We start from the raw sequence: 18,704 nt of genomic DNA, 5'->3' as shown, positions 1-18,704 counted from the left end.
AAATCACCTACTGAAAGTTATAAAGTGGCAGAGTTAGTTCAGTTATGTGGAAATGAAGTAAGCAGTTTTGCCTCTGCCGATGACTTGGTCTTAATGGCAGATTGTCCTCAAAGCCTGCAGTCTAACTTATTGGGACTCAAAAAATAGGTGGAATGAGTATGATATGAAATTAGCCTTTCCAAGATTAAGATGATGTCAGTAGGTAAGAAACCTAAGATAATTGAATGTCAGGTTGGGAATACAAAGCTGGAACTTGTAGATTGTTTCAGGTATCAAACGATCGATTAATCAATCAAGTCGTATAGAAAGATTGAATCAGAGTGCTGTAAAGCAAATACAGTGAGCTCGCAGTTGCGATCAACAGTGTTCTGTAGTAAAGAAGTTTGTTAGGAGACCAACTTTGCTTTACGAGAATGGAAAGCTGTGTGGACGCAGGATATCTTATTCATAAGTTAGAACTAACAGACATAAAAGGAACGATAATTATCACTGGTGCAGGTCGGAACAATGGCAGGAGGGTAATCGGAATTAGGAGGTAAAGGATAAGTTAGGAATTAATTCGATTGTTGGAGTTGTGCGCATAAACCGGCTTCAGTAGTTGGGTCATGTGAAGTGAAAGGAGGGGGATAAGTTAGCTAGGTGAATAATGGACTCTGTTCTGAAGGGTGAGAGAAGTAGAGGACACCAGGACGGCGATCATTAAACTAAGTTTCTAATGATTTAAGATGTGTAGAACTAAATGAGGTCACAGAGCTAGTTACAAATAGAGGATTATAGCGGCGTTTAGTAACTTCACAGAGGCTTGGAGACTGAACGCTAAATGGAATAACAGTCTATAATAAAGATGTATGTATGTATGTATGTATGTATGTATGTATGTATGTATGTATGTATGTATGTATGTATGTATGTATGTATGTATGTATAAATGAATTTAATAGCAGAAGTTTACCATAGAAGACAACAGTCGTCTGGTTATGCAATTGGTAAAAAAAGATATTAAAATTTGCTGGTAATGTTTTCGGCGTCGATGGGATATGAAAGGGCTAGAACAAGGAAGGAAGCAGCCATGGCTTTAATTACGGCACAGTCCCAATATTTGCCTGGTGCTAGAATGGGAAACCACGGAAAACCATCTTCAAGGATGTCAACAGAGTGGTTCGAACCCACCCTCTCTCAACTGTAATATAACAGCTACATGGCACCGAGCCGAGCAGTCAACTCGCTTGGCCCGATACATTTATTAATTAATGAATAACATTACATACATACATTATCATTATAGACTGTTATGCCTTTCAGCGTTCAGTCTGCAAGCCTCTGAGATTTACTAAACGTCACCACGATCCTCGATTTGCAACTAGTGTTGTGGCCTCATTTAGTTCTATACCTCTTATCTTTAAATCGTTAGAAACAGAGTCTAACCATCGTCGTCTTGGTCTCCCTCTACTTCTCTTACCCTCCATAACAGAGTCCATTATTCTCCTAGGTAACCTATCCTCCTCCATTCGCCTCACATGACCCCAACACCGAAGCCGGTTTATGCGTACAGCTTCATCCATCGAGCTCATTCCTAAATTAGCCTTTATCTTCTCATTCCGAGTTCCCTCCTGCCATTGCTCCCACCTGTTTGTACCAGCAATCATTCTTGCTACTTTCATGTCTGTTACTTCTAACTTATGAATAAGATATCCTGAGTCCACCCAGATTTCGCTCCCATAAAGCAAAGTTGGTCTGAAAACAGACCTATGTAAAGATAGTTTCGTCTGGGAGCTGACTTCCTTCTTACAGAATACTGCTGATCGCAACTGCGAGCTCACTGCATTAGCTTTACTACACCTTGATTCAATCTCACTTACTATATTATCATCCTGGGAAAACACACAACCTAAATACTTGAAATTATCGACCTGTTCTAGCTTTGTATCACCAATCCGACATTCAATTCTGCTGAATTTCTTACCTACTGACATCAATTTAGTCTTCGAGAGGCTAATTTTCATACCATACTCATTGCACCTATTTTCAAGTTCCAAGATGTTAGACTGCAGGCTTTCGGCACAATCTGCCATTAAGACCAAGTCGTCAGCATAGGCCAAACTGCTTACAACATTTCCACCTAACTGAATCCCTCCCTGCCATTTTATACCTTTCAGCATACGGTCCATGTAAACTACAAACAGCAAAGGTGAAAGATTACAGCCTTGTCTAACTCCTGTAAGTACCCTGAACCAAGAACTCATTCTACCATCAATTCTCACTGAAGCCCAATTGTCAACATAGATGCCTTTGATTGATTTTAATAATCTACCTTTAATTCCATAGTCCCCCAGTATAGCGAACATCTTTTCCCTCGGTACCCTGTCATATGCTTTCTCTAGATCTACGAAACATAAACACAACTGCCTATTCCTCTCGTAGCATTTTTCAATTACCTGGCGCATACTGAAAATCTGATCCTGACAGCCTCTCTGTGGTCTGAAACCACACTGGTTTTCATCCAGCTTCCTCTCAACGACTGATCGCACCCTCCCTTCCAAGATGCCAGTGAATACTTTGCCTGGTATACTAATCAATGAGATACCTCGATAGTTATTGCAATCCTTCCTGTTCCCTTGCTTATAGATAGGTGCAATTACTGCTTTTGTCCAATCTGAAGGTACCTTACCAACACTCCACGCTAATTTTACTACTCTATGAAGCCATTTCATCCCTGCCTTCCCACTATACTTCACCATTTCCGGTCTAATTTCATCTATTCCTGCTGCCTTATGACAATGGAGTTTATTTACTATCCTTTCCACTTCCTCAAGCATAATTTCACCAACATCATTCTCCTCCTCCCCATGAGCTTGGCTGTTTGCAACACCACCATGATGATTTCCTTTTACATTGAGAAGATGTTCAAAATATTCCCTCGACCTCTCCAGTGATTCCCTGGGATCTATTATGAGTTCACCTGAATTACTCAAAACACTGTTCATTTCCTTTTTCGCTCCCTTCCTGAGATTCTTTATTACTGTCCAGAAAGGTTTCCCTGCTGCTTGACCTAGCCTTTCCAGGTTATTACCAAAATATTCCCATGACTTCTTTTTGGATTCAACAACTATTTGTTTCGCTCTGTTTCTTTCATCTACGTACCAATCCCTGTCTGCCTCGGCCCTTGTTTGGAGCCATTTCTGATAAGCCTTCTTTTTACGTTTACAGGCTGCTCTCACTTCATCATTCCACCAAGATGTTCGCCTTTTCCCATCTTTACACACAGTTGTTCCTAGGCATTCCCTTGCTGTTTCTACTACAGCATCCCTGTATGCCACCCATTCACTTTCTATATCCTGAACCTGCTTACTGTCCACTGTTCGAAATTTCTCACTAATCATATCCATGTACTTCCGTCTAATTTCCTCGTCCTGGAGATTTTCTACCCTTATTCGTTTGCAGACAGATTTCACTTTCTCTACCCTAGGCCTAGAGATACTTAGTTCACTACAGATCAGATAGTGGTCTGTATCATCGAAAAATCCCCGAAAAACTCGTACATTCCTAAAAGATTTCCTGAATTCAAAGTCTGTTAAGATATAGTCTATTATGGATCTGGTACCCCTAGCCTCCCATGTGTAGCGAGCGGTGAGTAGCTTTATGCTTGAAGAATGTATTCGTAACAGCTAAACCCATACTAGCACAGAAGTCCAGCAAACGCTTCCCATTCCCATTAGCTTCCATATCATCCCCACATTTACCAATCACCCTTTCGTATCCTTCAGTTCTATTCCCAACTCTTGCATTGAAATCGCCCATTAGCACTATTCTATCCTTGCTGTTGACCCTGACCACGATGTCACTCAATGCTTCATAAAACTTGTCAACTTCATCCTCATCTGAATAAATGAATTCATTTTTATTTTCACAATATTTCATAACATTATTATTGGTATTGAGTACTTATTCGGTACCAGGTACGTGTAGGATGCATTACATATATACACATAAACTACGAGTATTTACAAACAACGAAATTTGAAAAGTGGTACGAGGGGTGGAATGGGAGGTCAACTGAGTAGAGGGTGCTCGATTCCCTTCTCAATCATCCTCCATGTAGTTTTCCGTAGTTTCCCACTTTTCCTCCATGTAAATGCCGGGATGGTACATAAGTTAAGGCCACGGTCGCTTCCTTCCCTCTTCCTTGTGTATCCCTTCCAATATTCCTATCCCCCACAAAGCCCGTGTTCAGCATAGCAGTTGAGGCCGCCTGGGCGAGGTACTTGTCTTCCTGCTCAGTTGTATCCCCCGACCCAAAATCTCACGCTCTAAACACTGACCTTGAGGTAGTAGAGGTGGGATCATTCGCTGAGTCCGAGGGAAAAACCATCCCTCGAGTGTAAACGGATTAAGAAAAAAATAATAATAAAATACCATACAATAGACAAACATAGCGTTACTTGACAAGACCAAGGAAACCTGCTATACGATGCATATTGTATAGCCTATTCTAGTTCTCACAACGTGCAGACAATACACAAAAGAATATCTAATTACACTGCTTTGTTGGTAGAAATTAAAACAATGTGGAGAGTCAAGAAAATTATCACAGTGCCAAAAGCCATAGCGTGCAAGGGACTTATTCAAAAGACATTGTATTACAGTCTTAAAATTCTCAATCTGCACCAACTCAGTTACATAGAACTACAAAAATCAGCCATATATTCCACCTGTCGCATTTTACGGATGCTCCTGGAGATAAAACATCCACTGCATAAAAGTGATGATTCAGACCACTATATCCGATCTATAATGAACTAAGTATCTCTAGGCCTAAGACAGTGAAAGTGAAATCTTTGTACAGACGAATCAGGGTAGAAAACCTCCAGGACGAGGGAGTTAGACAGAAGTACATGGATATGATTACTGAAATTTTCCAATCAATAGACGGTAAGCAGATTCTGGATATAGAAGGAGAGTGGGTGGCACACAAGGATGCTGTAGTAAGAACAGGAAGGGAATATCTGGAAACTACTGTGTGTAAATGTGGAAAGAGCAAACATCTTGGTGGAATGATCAAGTGAGGGTAGCTTGTGAAGGAAGGCGTATCTGCCACACCCTCTCAAAATTTATTGGCAGATTCAAAGTGATCAAGAAATGAGGGATTGGTTGAAAATTAATTACAAAAATTCCTGATTGGCTAGATTCAAAACTGGCGGAAAGAAAAAGAAGTATTGCCAACCCAAAAATAAATGAGCATAGTGTCAGTTATGCACAACCTAGAAATACGAAACTTCTTTATCAGTTCTTCCACCTTGCATCAGAGTGCATGATCAGAGGTTTTTGGTAGTGACATCTGTGGAAAAATGTTCAAACTTCTTGATGTATAGCAAACAAAACAAGGAGAAATTCAGTCAGTTCAGGAAACTTCACAATAACCAAATTACTTAATATTTCAGTGGTGACATCTTCTGATTAAAGTTCCAAATTGCTGTGTTATCAGTTTCACTATTTGATCGATAGAGGAGTTTTGAATGAGTGGAGTTGAGGTGTGTACCTCCCGGTACAATAATGACATCAAGGACATTGAGAAAATTGAACGACAGGTACTGAGGAAGATATTCGAGCCCAAGTTTCAAGAGGGTAAATGGATGCGAAAAAGCTCGGAAGAACTCTATGCATTAACTGAGCGATTCACTTCAATCGCACGCAAACGGCGTATGAAATTTTATGGACATTTAGCACTAATGGATGACTCACGACTGACTAAGAAAATATTTCTTATTATCAATGGAAACTAAAGTTCGCTGGCTAGTGGATGCACAAAAGGACCTCGCAGAAATCGACGTTGATCCAATGGCAACCAATTGAATACATACAGACAAAAGATCAACAGCCATAAATTTGCACCCAAGAATCCATCTGAGAAAAGCTTGAAACTCAAAAACTCATGGACACAGGAAAGACGGCAGGCCCATAGTGAAAGGATGAGGATGTTTTGAGAAGATAAGAATAACAAGAAGATGAAGAATACCAGTGCTATTTAATGGTTCCTCGTGCTCCTTAAGGGACTAAACAAATGTATATAATAATAATAATTGTACCGGGCGGTACACCTCCACGCTGCTAATTTAAACTTTGCGCCAGTTGACACTCCTCTGCTGGAGGAAGTCTGAACTCTATCTACTGTGTTAATTTTCAAGTTTCTCAGAAGATGTCACTACTTGGAAATTTTGAAGTTTCTGAACTGGGTCGTTTTCGACGTAGTTTTGTTTTGCCTGTAGTAAGAAGTGTGAACATTCTCTTCTAGATGACACTACTGAAGAACTACAATTGTGCACCCTGGTGCGAAGTGAAAGAACTATGTTTTTGGAGAAAATTTGAATTCATAAGTTTGTTCTTTGTTAAATTTCTTGCAGTCATGGTTTAAGTTGGCAATATTAACCCTTTCTTTCCCCTTGTTTTGAATTTAGCCAATCCCGAATTTCTCGAATTAATTTTCCACCAATAATGTGTTTCTTCTTCATCTTGTGTAGGGGTTTTCTTGGTTAACCAATAAAATGCTTGTGGGAGGGTGTTCTCATTCCTGAAACGCCTCGAACTTTCCGCGAGAGTATATAAACTGCTGATTTTAGGGTCTCTGCGCCACTTCAGTAACATCTTTCAGTGTGTAAAGAACGCAGCAGGGGGCGGGAAGCGCCTCTTTCTTCGGGCAGCAGTTCATCCACAAGGTAATGGCCGTTTAATAACTTCTTTTCTTGCTAGCTCAGCAGTTTAACTCTCGGGGCAGGTCCGAAGCCTTTTACCATGTAACTTCCCTTAAAATGTAAAAACACTTGGTATCTATTCTATCTTTTTAAACTACAAATCGGGATAGAGAGTGCTTAACCCTCTCGAGCTCCCACTCATATTGCATTGAGGTGAACTTATTTTCACAACTTTTTCTTCCTTAACGTAATGTAAATTGTTCCTTCTATAAGTCACCTCTTTAGTATGGGATTAGCCCTTGCATTAGCGGCCTAGTGCCAGATTAGGTTTTAAACAAAATGTATTAGGAATGCAAGTACGCCTCCTCTCAAGTTGGTATTTTTGAGGCCATATAATTTTCATGTTTCTTTACTTAATAGGACTCAGTAGGTTGGGTATTTTACCCCTGTGTTTATGTCCTTAGAGGACAACTTGAAGGTGGAGTTTGGTGTGGCCTTTGATAGGCTTAAATTTTAAGAGCGAGTTGCTCTTTCTTGAAAAAGTGCGTTGTTGTATGCCTCGAGGAGGCTTTACCGTGTAAAGAGGAGCAAGTGCTCCTAGGCATGATTGGGGTCTTCTGCCCCTTTGTTGACTTCTGTATATCGTAAGGTTGGGCTTATAGCTCAAGAAGTGGGTGTCTGGCTCTCGGAGCCCAAATCCTGTAATCACTGTAATTGTACTTTTTCGAATTGTGTTTCGGCTACTGTGTACCTGTTCAATTTGTTATTTCTTATTCTTGATTTTGAAAAGAAAATATAACCTTGTTAAATTTTACCTTAACTTTAATTTCGTAGTTTGAGACCCGTTCACCCCCGCACCTTCTTTCACCTCTGCTGTTCCACAGATACCTCGGAACAATAATAATAATAATAATAATAATAATAATAATAATAATAATTTCAAGTTTAACATCTCATTAGCGCTTACAAGTTTTGGTGATGATCATGTTGATGATATTGATTCTTGTTTAAAGGGGCCTAGCGTGTAGGTATTCGGCCCTTACAAGTTTTTATCGACAATGGGACTGGGAAAACCAAGACTGGGAAGGAATCCGCCGTGGCCTTGGTTAATAGACGTACAGGCCAAGCATTTGCAAGGTATTAAAAGTTGGGAAGCGACAGAAAACCATCTTCATAGCAACGACCGTGAAGTTTGAACACACCATCTTCCGAAATGGAAGCTTACGGTTACACCACCTATATCGTGTAAGTAACTCGCTCGTCCATTGCCATCATAATCAACTAGCTGTTACATGTTCATTATATTTTTTCTTTACTTTAGAATAGTTACTCCGGCATCGCATCCTCTTCATGCAAATGAGAAGTCTACGTAGTGTTTTGAACTTCTACCATATTGTTAGGCGAAAGAAAGCAAGAAGAGATTTAGTATCTTTGTCGATTTCCAACCCGTAATTTAATATCAGATTGCTGAACTGCTTTGACATCTGGGACGCCCCACTGAAGTTGTTTGACCACTACTTGGATATCATTATTTTAATGGTCTGTGTCTAAATTATGATTATCATTTCATCAGGAATATGGGCAAGGTGTACATTCACGTGCATACATGGCTCATCTACTATTACTAGCATCATCATGGGTCGAACAGAGTAAATTTGCCAATGCTGATGACTAGCTTCGAAACTTTCTGTCATTATCTTTAGTGTGATATTTAATCGATACTTTCATCACATACTCAAGGAAAATGCCAGATACTTTTAAGAGCCAGGACACCAATCCTAAAACTATACACAAAGGATTATTAAAATAATACAACAAATACAGTCTCACAGTTTAATTTTTATACGATGCAGACAACAAATTTCCTTACTCCTCAAACTGAATAATAATTATTGTACCGGGCGGTACACCTCCACGCCGCTAATTTAAAAGTTGCGCCAGGTGAAACTCCTCTGCTGGAGGAAGTCTGAACTTTATCTACGCTGTTAATTCTTTACCTTCTCAGAAGATGTCACCACGTGGAAAATTTTTGAGTTTTTGAACTGTGTCATTTTTGATGTGTTTTTGTTTCGCTTGAAGTAAGAAGTGTAAACTTTCTCTCCTAGAGGACACTACTGAAGATCAACAATAGTGCAACCTAGTGCGGAGTCAAAGAACTATTTTGTTGGAGAAAATTTAATTTCAAGAGTTTGTTCTTTGTTAAATTTCTTTCAGTCATTGTTTAAGTTGGCAATATTCACCCCTTCTTTCCCCTTGTGTTGAACCTAACCAATCCCGAATTTCTTAAATTAATTTCTATCCAATCAGATGTATCTTCCCCCAACTTGAATATGTTGCTGTGTCCTACCCAATAAAGTGTTTGTGGGAGGGTGTTTTCATTCCCCTAACGCCTAGAAACTTCCGCGAGAGTATTTAAACTGCTGATTTTTGGGTCTCTCGGCCACTTCTGTTCCATCTTTCAGTGTATTAAGTACATAGCAGGAGGCGGGAAGCGCCTCTTTCCTCGGCAGCGGTCAGCAACAAGGTAATGGCCGATTAATAAATTCTTTCTTTGCTAGCTCAGCAGTTTAACTTTCGGGGCGGGTTCTAAGCGTTCCACTATGTAACCTTTTCCTAAAATGTAACTTCTCTTTTCATCTATTCTCTTGTAAAGCTACATACTGGGATAGAGAGTGCTAACCCTCTCGAGCTCCCACTCACATTGTCTGGAGGTGAACTTATTTTCTCAACCAATTCTTCCGTAACGTAATGTAAATTGTTATTTTCTTAAGTCACCTCTGTAGTATGGGATTAGCCCTTGCACTAACGGCCTAAGGCCAAGTAGGTCTTAAACAAAGTGTATTAGGAGTGCAAGTTCGCCTCCCCTCAAATTGTATTTTAGAGGTCATGTATTAACCTTCTTGTCATTTAATAGACCTCAGTAGGTTGGGTATTTTACCCCTGTGTATATGTCCTTTGAGGACAGCTTAAAAGTGGAGTTTGGTGTGGCCTGGGAGAGGCTTAAAATTGAGAGCGAGTGGCTCTTTTGAAAATGGTATATTGTATGCCTCGAGGAGGCTTTTCAGTGTAATTTGGAGCAAGGGCTCCTAGGTATGAATGGGGTTTTCTGCCCCTCTGTTAAAATTGTGTTTGGGGTAAAACTGAGCTGATTGCCCAAGAATTATGTTTCTGACTTTTGAAGCCCCAAATGGGGTACCTATGTAAATGTATTTTTCTATTGTGTTTCGGGTACTAAGTACCTGTTCTATTTGTTGTTACCTAATTTTGAAAAGAAAATACAACCTTGTTAAATTTTAAAATTAATTTCACTTTAGTAGCTTGAGACCTATTCACCACCCAGCACCTTCTTTCATGCATAACTACCACCAAAACACGGTAACAAGTGGTAGCAGAGCGTGGTTGAATGGGTCTCAATTTAGCCCCTTTTGACGGCTAAATATTGTTTGTTCCGAACTCTAACTATTTTCTCAGTTGCTGGAATTTTTTGAGTTTTTCAAAATTGTTCTGTCACCATGCCCGGCCCTCGCGATGTTCTCCTTCTTAACTATTTGCGCAAGGAGGAGTTGATCTATGAATTAACTATCAGAAATGTGCAATCTGGAGGCACGGTTGCAATAGACACTAACAAGCTTAGAGAGTCCCTTGATTTGCCCATTTCCATCCCCAATTTGGGAGAGAAAGAAATTGACGATTCTCTTTCCACGATCACGGAGAATGTTACTGGGCTAGCTTCTGTAGTTAGTTTTTTTGATGAAAATGATCCGTCTCCGAATCAAATTAAGCGTGTGCAAGGTAGGCTATATCATTTTTCGAATAGGGTTAACGATCTGTTGTCTCTAAAACTGAATGATGTTCAGAGGAAGGAAGCTAGTACGCTCCTGGAAAATATTTCCGAATTATCTAGTAAGGTCACTCAATTGTTAACTGGGGAAGTTCCTCCCAAATCTGATCAACCCACCATAGTAAATGCAGGGAGTGAGGAAGCGCCTCCCAAGGGAGAAGTTAATAGAATAACCGTTGCTGCTCAAACTATCCCTGCCCCATTGGACAACGAATCTGAACGTCGTGCATCATTGAGTAACATCCGTTCTGAATTAACTTCATTACCATTGAAACCTTTACCTACTATGTCACCCGGGTTTAGCAGCTTGCCTCATCCATTGGCAATGTTGCTCAGAGGTATCTCTAAGTTTTCCGTTAATACCACCAGTGATGTAATTTCATTTTTAAGATTTCTAGTGGAATTTCAGGATCATGCCCTTGTTTTTTCTCTTTCTCCATGTCAAATCTTGCAAATTATCTATCCGTATGCTATTGGTATTCTCTCTGATAAAATCGTAAGAGCCATTGCCGAGAAATCATCTATTGAGGATTTCCATGCCCACTTGCTAGCTAACTTCATCCCTGCTAGGGCCAGGTCCTCCCTTATTCAGAAGTACTATTATCGTGTACAGCGCTTGGATGAAAACTTGGCTGATTTCATACAGGACATTAAGTTTTATACTAGGGTGTTTGCCCTTCATTTTCCTGAAGATCAGATTGTACAGGCTATCGTAGAGGGAATTTCACCTCCCTATAGGTCATATTTGTGTTTCACGGCGTGTCCGCAAACCTTCTCTGAACTTGAAGCATTGGCCGTCTCAGCGGAAGGAGTTAGATACGCCGATTCCTTGCGTGTCGCGAAAGAACCCCCGCCTTCCTTTAGTAACACTCGGCCTCCACCTCGCCGACCAGTCAATCCCCGTAAATGTTATGCTTGCGGGTCGCCTGACCATCTGCGCAACAAGTGTCCTCTGATCAAGTCTAGTAGGGCAAATAATGGAGCGGGTTCATCACAAGGCTGTTTTAAATGTGGGGCTTTCTCACATATCGCAAAGAATTGTCCCAATTCGAATAGCACCCCCTCCTGCTCAACTTCTGGTGTAACTTCCAACAACAATCAAAAGTGACTAGTGGCTGCGGCTGAGTCAACTAATTCTGCTTCCCAAGGCTCAGCCCCTGGCAAAAAGGTCGAGAATTCAGGGAACGATAAGTCTTCGAATACATCTTTTGAATGCCCCAAAGAGTGTCTTAGGATTGCGGCGGATACCCCCGCACCTGTTCCTTTTCTTAAGATTGAGTTAAATAACGAGCCTATAACAGCTCTCTTAGATTCAGGCAGTGGTTGTTCGATTATTTCGGCTGAATGGTATTCTAAATTGAAAGCTGTTTGTAAACTACCTGACTACGTCTCATCTCCTATTCAATATGTTTCGGCTAATTCATCTCCATTAGAAATTCTAGGTTCCGTACTGGTCAAAATTCGTATTTTTAAATTTACATGGAAAATTAAATTGTTTGTGGCTAAGCACTTGTCTTGCCCCATCATACTGGGAGCGGACTTTATTTCTCACACTGGTCTTGTGCTCGATCTTCAGAGTAAGTCGTGCACATTCAAATTTGCGTCCAATTGTAAAATTCCCTTGTTTAAGTGTAATTCGGTGTCATGTTCATCTATTTCGCCTACCCAGGATGAGATGTTGTTAGACCTTAGACATCTACCTGAGGAGCAGGCTGATAGTATTCGTAAATTATGTCAGTCATTTCCAGAGGTGTTCTCTGATACTCTTGGTGTTACTGACCTTATTGAATACAAAATTGAGGTCACGGATTCGATTCCTGTCCGTTTTCCACCTTATAGGCTATCTCCAAAATGAAGGCTCTGAAAGAAATTATCGACCAGATGTTGAAGGATGGTATTATTAGGCCCTCTAAGTCGGCGTATTCATCGCCTATTTTTCTAGTCCCGAAACCCCAAGGAGGCTTCAGGCCTGTCATTGATTACAGGGCTCTCAATCGGAAGGTGGTGTTGCAATCTGTGCCCCTTCCTGACCTTCATTCTTGTTTTTCATGGTTTCGTAAGGCCAAGTTCTTCACTATCTTGGACTTGAATCCGGCCTATAATCAAATTCCCCTTGCCGAAGAGTCTAAACACCTTACAGCGTTTGCCACGGACTGGAATTTATACGAATACAACCGCGTGCCTTTCGGGCTCCCCACGGGGGCAGCTGTGCTCACTAGGCTACTAGATAGGGTCTTCTCCGACATCAAATTCGAGTACTTATATCACTACTTAGATGATGTCGTCGTATTTTCAGAGACTTTTGAAGAACATCTAGATCATCTGCGAGAAGTTCTCGATCGCCTTCGTAAGGCTGGGTTAACTGTTAAGTTGTCCAAGGTTGCCTTTGCTAAGCCCTCTATGTCATTCCTAGGGCATATTGTGTCACCCGATGGTGTAGCAGTCGATCATTCTAGAACACAGGCCATCCGTGATTTTAAACCTCCCAAGGACATTAAAGGTATCGCCAGGTTCATTGGTATGGTGAATTTCTTCAGGAAGTTCATTCCTAACTTTGCTAATAGAGCGGCGCCCTTAAACCTTCTTCGTAGGAAAGGCATCAAATTCGAGTGGGGACCTTCTCAACAAGCCGCTTTTGAAGACCTTAAATTAGCACTTTGTAATGCCCCTGTACTTGCTATGCCTGATTTCTCGAAGAAATTCATCGTCCAAACCGACGCGTCGTCGTCAGCGGTACCTGCAGTCCTTCTTCAAGAGACTGAACTAGGGAGGCGCCCCATCGCCTATGCATCTAGGACTTTGTCGGCTCAAGAAGCCAAGTATTCCATCTATGAGCTCGAAGGTTTGGCAGTCTTATTCGCCTTAGAGAAGTTCCGTCTCTATCTGGAACATGTTAAATTCGACCTGGAGACAGATAATCAAGCCTCAAGCTGGGTCTTAGGTAGGCCGCGTCGTACTGGTCGTATAGCCCGTTGGGCCATCCGTATTTCTGCCTTCCAATTTGACGTCAGGCATATCAGAGGTACCGAAAATGTTGTCGCTGATGGACTCAGCCGTATGTTTTCAGACGACGTTGAGAACCATGAACAGGTCGACAGTTCATCACCTCCCGAGTCCATGCTATCTGAGGTTAATGCCATCCTAACAGATGCTCCCATGCTTTTTAGGGATATCGAGAAATACCAACGTGAAGATCCGACGCTGGCTCCGATAATGGAAACCCTTTCTTCTGGGGAACATGTTGTCCCTTATGTTCTGAGGAATGGTGTTTTATGTTGCCCTTCGAGGCATGATAAGTTGATGAAAGTTGTTGTTCCAGCGGTTCTTGTACCTATGATCTTCAAGTATTATCATGAGACCCCATTAGGAGGGCATCTTGGAATCTTTAAAACTCGTGAAAAGATTCGTGAAATGTTCATCTGGAAAGGTATGGACGGCGAAATTCGTGAACTTGTTAAAGCTTGTAAATCTTGTTTGCTCAGTAAACCCACCATGTCCACTAAGGTAGGCTTTTTGTCTTCTCATCAAGCGTCGCGCCCCATGGAACGCCTGTATATTGATTATGTAGGACCCTTCCCCCAGTCAAAGGGGAATGCCAACAAGTTCATCTTTGTATGCGTAGATGGTTTTACAAGATTTTCGTGGTTATTTCCGACTAAGCTGGCTACCGCTCAGTCCACCATTACTTGCTTAAATTCTATTTTTGCTTCTTTTGGTCCGTGCCAATATATTGTATCTGATAATGCTAAGGCTTTTACATCTAATCTTTTTCGTAAATTCTGTTTTGACTTGTCCATCTCTCATGTAACTACTTCTGCTTATTACCCTCAACCATCCCTGGCTGAACGGGTTAACCGTAATCTCAGGTCCGCACTTATTGCCTATCATCATGAAGATCATTCCAGGTGGGACACGTCCCTGCATTGGATAGCTTTTGCTTTGAATTCGGCGGTTCATGAATCTCACAAGTTTACTCCAGCTTCTTTGATGTTCAAGTTTGTTCCCAACTCGCCGCTCTCTAACCTCTGGTCTCTGAATGACATTCTACCCGAGAAAATAGATCCGGATAACATTAAAGATCTTTGGAAGAAGGCTAAAGCCAATCTTAAAGTGTCTCATGAAAAGGTTAGGGAAAAGTATGATCGTGGACGGAGACCCACCACTTTGAAGGTAGGTGACCAGGTGATGGTCAAGAATTTTGTTCCCGCGGGCAAGCTTGCCCCCAGATTTCATGGGCCTTGTATAATTCTCGATTTTCTTACGCCAGTTACGTTGTTAGTAAGCAATCCAGCCACCGAGAGGATATTTAGGGTTCACCTGTCACAGGTGAAACCAGTGTAAATTTTGTGTCAACTTGCTTCATATAATTTGAAAGGAATATGAAGGTTATATATTTTTTTGAGTTCAACTTTTAAGGCTTTCTGCCCCTTCTATAATATTTTGGTCTTATATGTAAGCCTCGTGTAAAACCTTCCCCGATCCGTTAAACTGCCATTCTTGTCCTTGCCTCGGCCATTACCACGCTCCCGTCTCCTGCTCCACTCTACACAGTGGCTTATTTAATGCCATGGATATCTGCACGCCGCTGGCCCCTCAACCTCTCCACAAAGCCTGTGCCCTCAAAAAAAAAGATGATGGTCCAACAAATTCTGCCGCCTAGCTTTAATGTTTCAGTGCCCCCGCAGCCGCGCGGCGCCGTGCCGCGACTGGGATAGAGGAAGGGCCCCCTCGACCCCAGCGAGGACGACGTGTGCACGGCGAGCCGGAGCTCTCCTCCCGGCCAAGGCTGATGTGCGGCGCACGACCTGCTACTTGCCCGCAGCCTGTATATGTTCACCGCGGGCGCGGCGTGCTTCAACACCTCTGCTCCCCTCATAGTGCGGGCGAGCGGTATCTCAGGGTACTTGAGGGGTCCGAGCGGCCTCCTTTGGACGCAAGCCGCAACGGCCGGTCTGGCCATCCCACTTCATCACCATCTACTACATGAACAGTTACTATAAGTAATGACTACACTTGGGAATTCAACTGCAATATTTGGTGGACTTTGAAAATTTTTTTTTCCTTCACTTTCAAGTATAAAAAGTTATCTTCAGAAATTCAACTTCTACAAATATAAAGACTTTACTTCATCTGCAACAACAAAATTTTGAAACTCAATCAAACCAAATTAAGAAATCTTATAAATGCTTCTGCAATCAATCTTCATATCCACAGCATAACTTGGACCTTGTTTCAAACAGATTTCATGTGTCACCCCTGGAGGAACTTTTGGGGGGGGGGGGAGGTCTGTACCGGGCGGTACACCTCCACGCCGCTAATTTAAAAGTTGCGCCAGGTGAAACTCCTCTGCTGGAGGAAGTCTGAACTTTATCTACGCTGTTAATTCTTTACCTTCTCAGAAGATGTCACCACGTGGAAAATTTTGAGTTTTTGAACTGTGTCATTTTTGATGTGTTTTTGTTTCGCTTGAAGTAAGAAGTGTAAACTTTCTCTCCTAGAGGACACTACTGAAGATCAACAATAGTGCAACCTAGTGCGGAGTCAAAGAACTATTTTGTTGGAGAAAATTTAATTTCAAGAGTTTGTTCTTTGTTAAATTTCTTTCAGTCATTGTTTAAGTTGGCAATATTCACCCCTTCTTTCCCCTTGTGTTGAACCTAACCAATCCCGAATTTCTTAAATTAATTTCTATCCAATCAGATGTATCTTCCCCCAACTTGAATATGTTGCTGTGTCCTACCCAATAAAGTGTTTGTGGGAGGGTGTTTTCATTCCCCTAACGCCTAGAAACTTCCGCGAGAGTATTTAAACTGCTGATTTTTGGGTCTCTCGGCCACTTCTGTTCCATCTTTCAGTGTATTAAGTACATAGCAGGAGGCGGGAAGCGCCTCTTTCCTCGGCAGCGGTCAGCAACAAGGTAATGGCCGATTAATAAATTCTTTCTTTGCTAGCTCAGCAGTTTAACTTTCGGGGCGGGTTCTAAGCGTTCCACTATGTAACCTTTTCCTAAAATGTAACTTCTCTTTTCATCTATTCTCTTGTAAAGCTACATACTGGGATAGAGAGTGCTAACCCTCTCGAGCTCCCACTCACATTGTCTGGAGGTGAACTTATTTTCTCAACCAATTCTTCCGTAACGTAATGTAAATTGTTATTTTCTTAAGTCACCTCTGTAGTATGGGATTAGCCCTTGCACTAACGGCCTAAGGCCAAGTAGGTCTTAAACAAAGTGTATTAGGAGTGCAAGTTCGCCTCCCCTCAAATTGTATTTTAGAGGTCATGTATTAACCTTCTTGTCATTTAATAGACCTCAGTAGGTTGGGTATTTTACCCCTGTGTATATGTCCTTTGAGGACAGCTTAAAAGTGGAGTTTGGTGTGGCCTGGGAGAGGCTTAAAATTGAGAGCGAGTGGCTCTTTTGAAAATGGTATATTGTATGCCTCGAGGAGGCTTTTCAGTGTAATTTGGAGCAAGGGCTCCTAGGTATGAATGGGGTTTTCTGCCCCTCTGTTAAAATTGTGTTTGGGGTAAAACTGAGCTGATTGCCCAAGAATTATGTTTCTGACTTTTGAAGCCCCAAATGGGGTACCTATGTAAATGTATTTTTCTATTGTGTTTCGGGTACTAAGTACCTATTCTATTTGTTGTTACCTAATTTTGAAAAGAAAATACAACCTTGTTAAATTTTAAAATTAATTTCACTTTAGTAGCTTGAGACCTATTCACCACCCAGCACCTTCTTTCATGCATAACTACCACCAAAACACGGTAACAATTATTGTTACTGAGTTTTCGTGGATCACAAAGGTGGAAGGTTATATTTCTTTTCAGATCTTAAATTTTAACAAAACACTTCACTTGGTGAAAGAACAAGATTTCAGGTACAGAGCAATTTTAGTACAAAACAGAAAAATCAAGAATTGGTAATGTGCAATCTTGAGCTTCAAGCTCGTAATTTACAAAGGTCCCAACATCGCTAATGTTGCGTTTAGTTATATAAGCAAGTGGAGATATCTCCCAAAGCACAATTTTCAAGAACACTTTGTTCCAACGGTTAAATTTACAGCCTTCCAAAGGCACCACTCAATTTTACACAAATGTCTATTGCATTACCATTACATTACCAGAAAAAAGCTTACATGCTCTACAACTTCTACCAAGGAGACAGCACTCCCAAACTCTTACAGTCTACTCAAGGCAACCATTAACTATTACTAAATGGAAAAGAGCGACTCTGTTCAATAAAATTACACCTTCAGGCCTCTGTAGGCACAACCTACAATTTACAATACCATATTAATTACCTTTAAGTTTACATAGGGGTATCTAGTACCATCTACTGGGCCTTCGGGAAAAGAATAGGTTAAATTACTGGCCCAAACTCAAAAATGTATGGGGGCGTACATTTGCACTCCTTGAAAGTCAATTTTAAAACCCTACTTGGGCTTGCGGCCCGATGATGCAGAGGCTAATCCCAGATTACTGAGGTGACTAGATGGACAAGTTAATTTACGATTTACAAGAGAATAGCAGTTACAAAATCGTAGTAACCTCAAGATTAATTGAAGGGGAATTCGAGAGGGTAACGCACTCTCTATCCCCGATTTACTGTCCCCAGGACTTACATGAAATTTGACATGAGAAGGAAGAAAGCTTACATCTTAGGAAATTGACTGTTACATAGTCAAAGATTGGAACCTTCCCCTCGAGTTCAGCTTGCGGATATAACTACAGAGATAGAATGGTGGCCATTACCTGGGCTGATGTTCTGCCTGCCGAAGAATAAGGACCCCTGTTTCCTCTCTTAGAACACACACTTAATACCCCGACGATCAGTAAGACAAGTTAACGCGAAAAAGCGACAGCTTTCATACCCGAGAGGAAGCTTCGAGAAGGCTCTGAACTAAATTGGACACACCCTCCCATTTATTGGATAGACAAAAAATTACAAGAAGCCTATGATTGGCTGAAAAGTAAATACAGAAAATTTGTGACAGGCCAGACTCCAAAGCTGGCGGGATGAGAAGGAAGTGTTGCAAACCTTGAAGTATCAAAAGTAAGGAAAGTCAATTCAGTTCAGGAAACCTACAAACACAAAACTTCTTTAAATATCTAGTTATTCCACTTTGCACCAGAGTGCATGACCTCAGTTCTTTAATAGAGACACCTATGGAGAA

Source organism: Anabrus simplex, chromosome 5 (assembly GCF_040414725.1).
Source record: "Anabrus simplex isolate iqAnaSimp1 chromosome 5, ASM4041472v1, whole genome shotgun sequence".
NCBI classification, from domain to species: domain Eukaryota; kingdom Metazoa; phylum Arthropoda; class Insecta; order Orthoptera; family Tettigoniidae; genus Anabrus; species Anabrus simplex.
The sequence above is the reverse complement of the archived record's forward strand: the minus strand, read 5'-3'. Positions refer to the sequence as shown.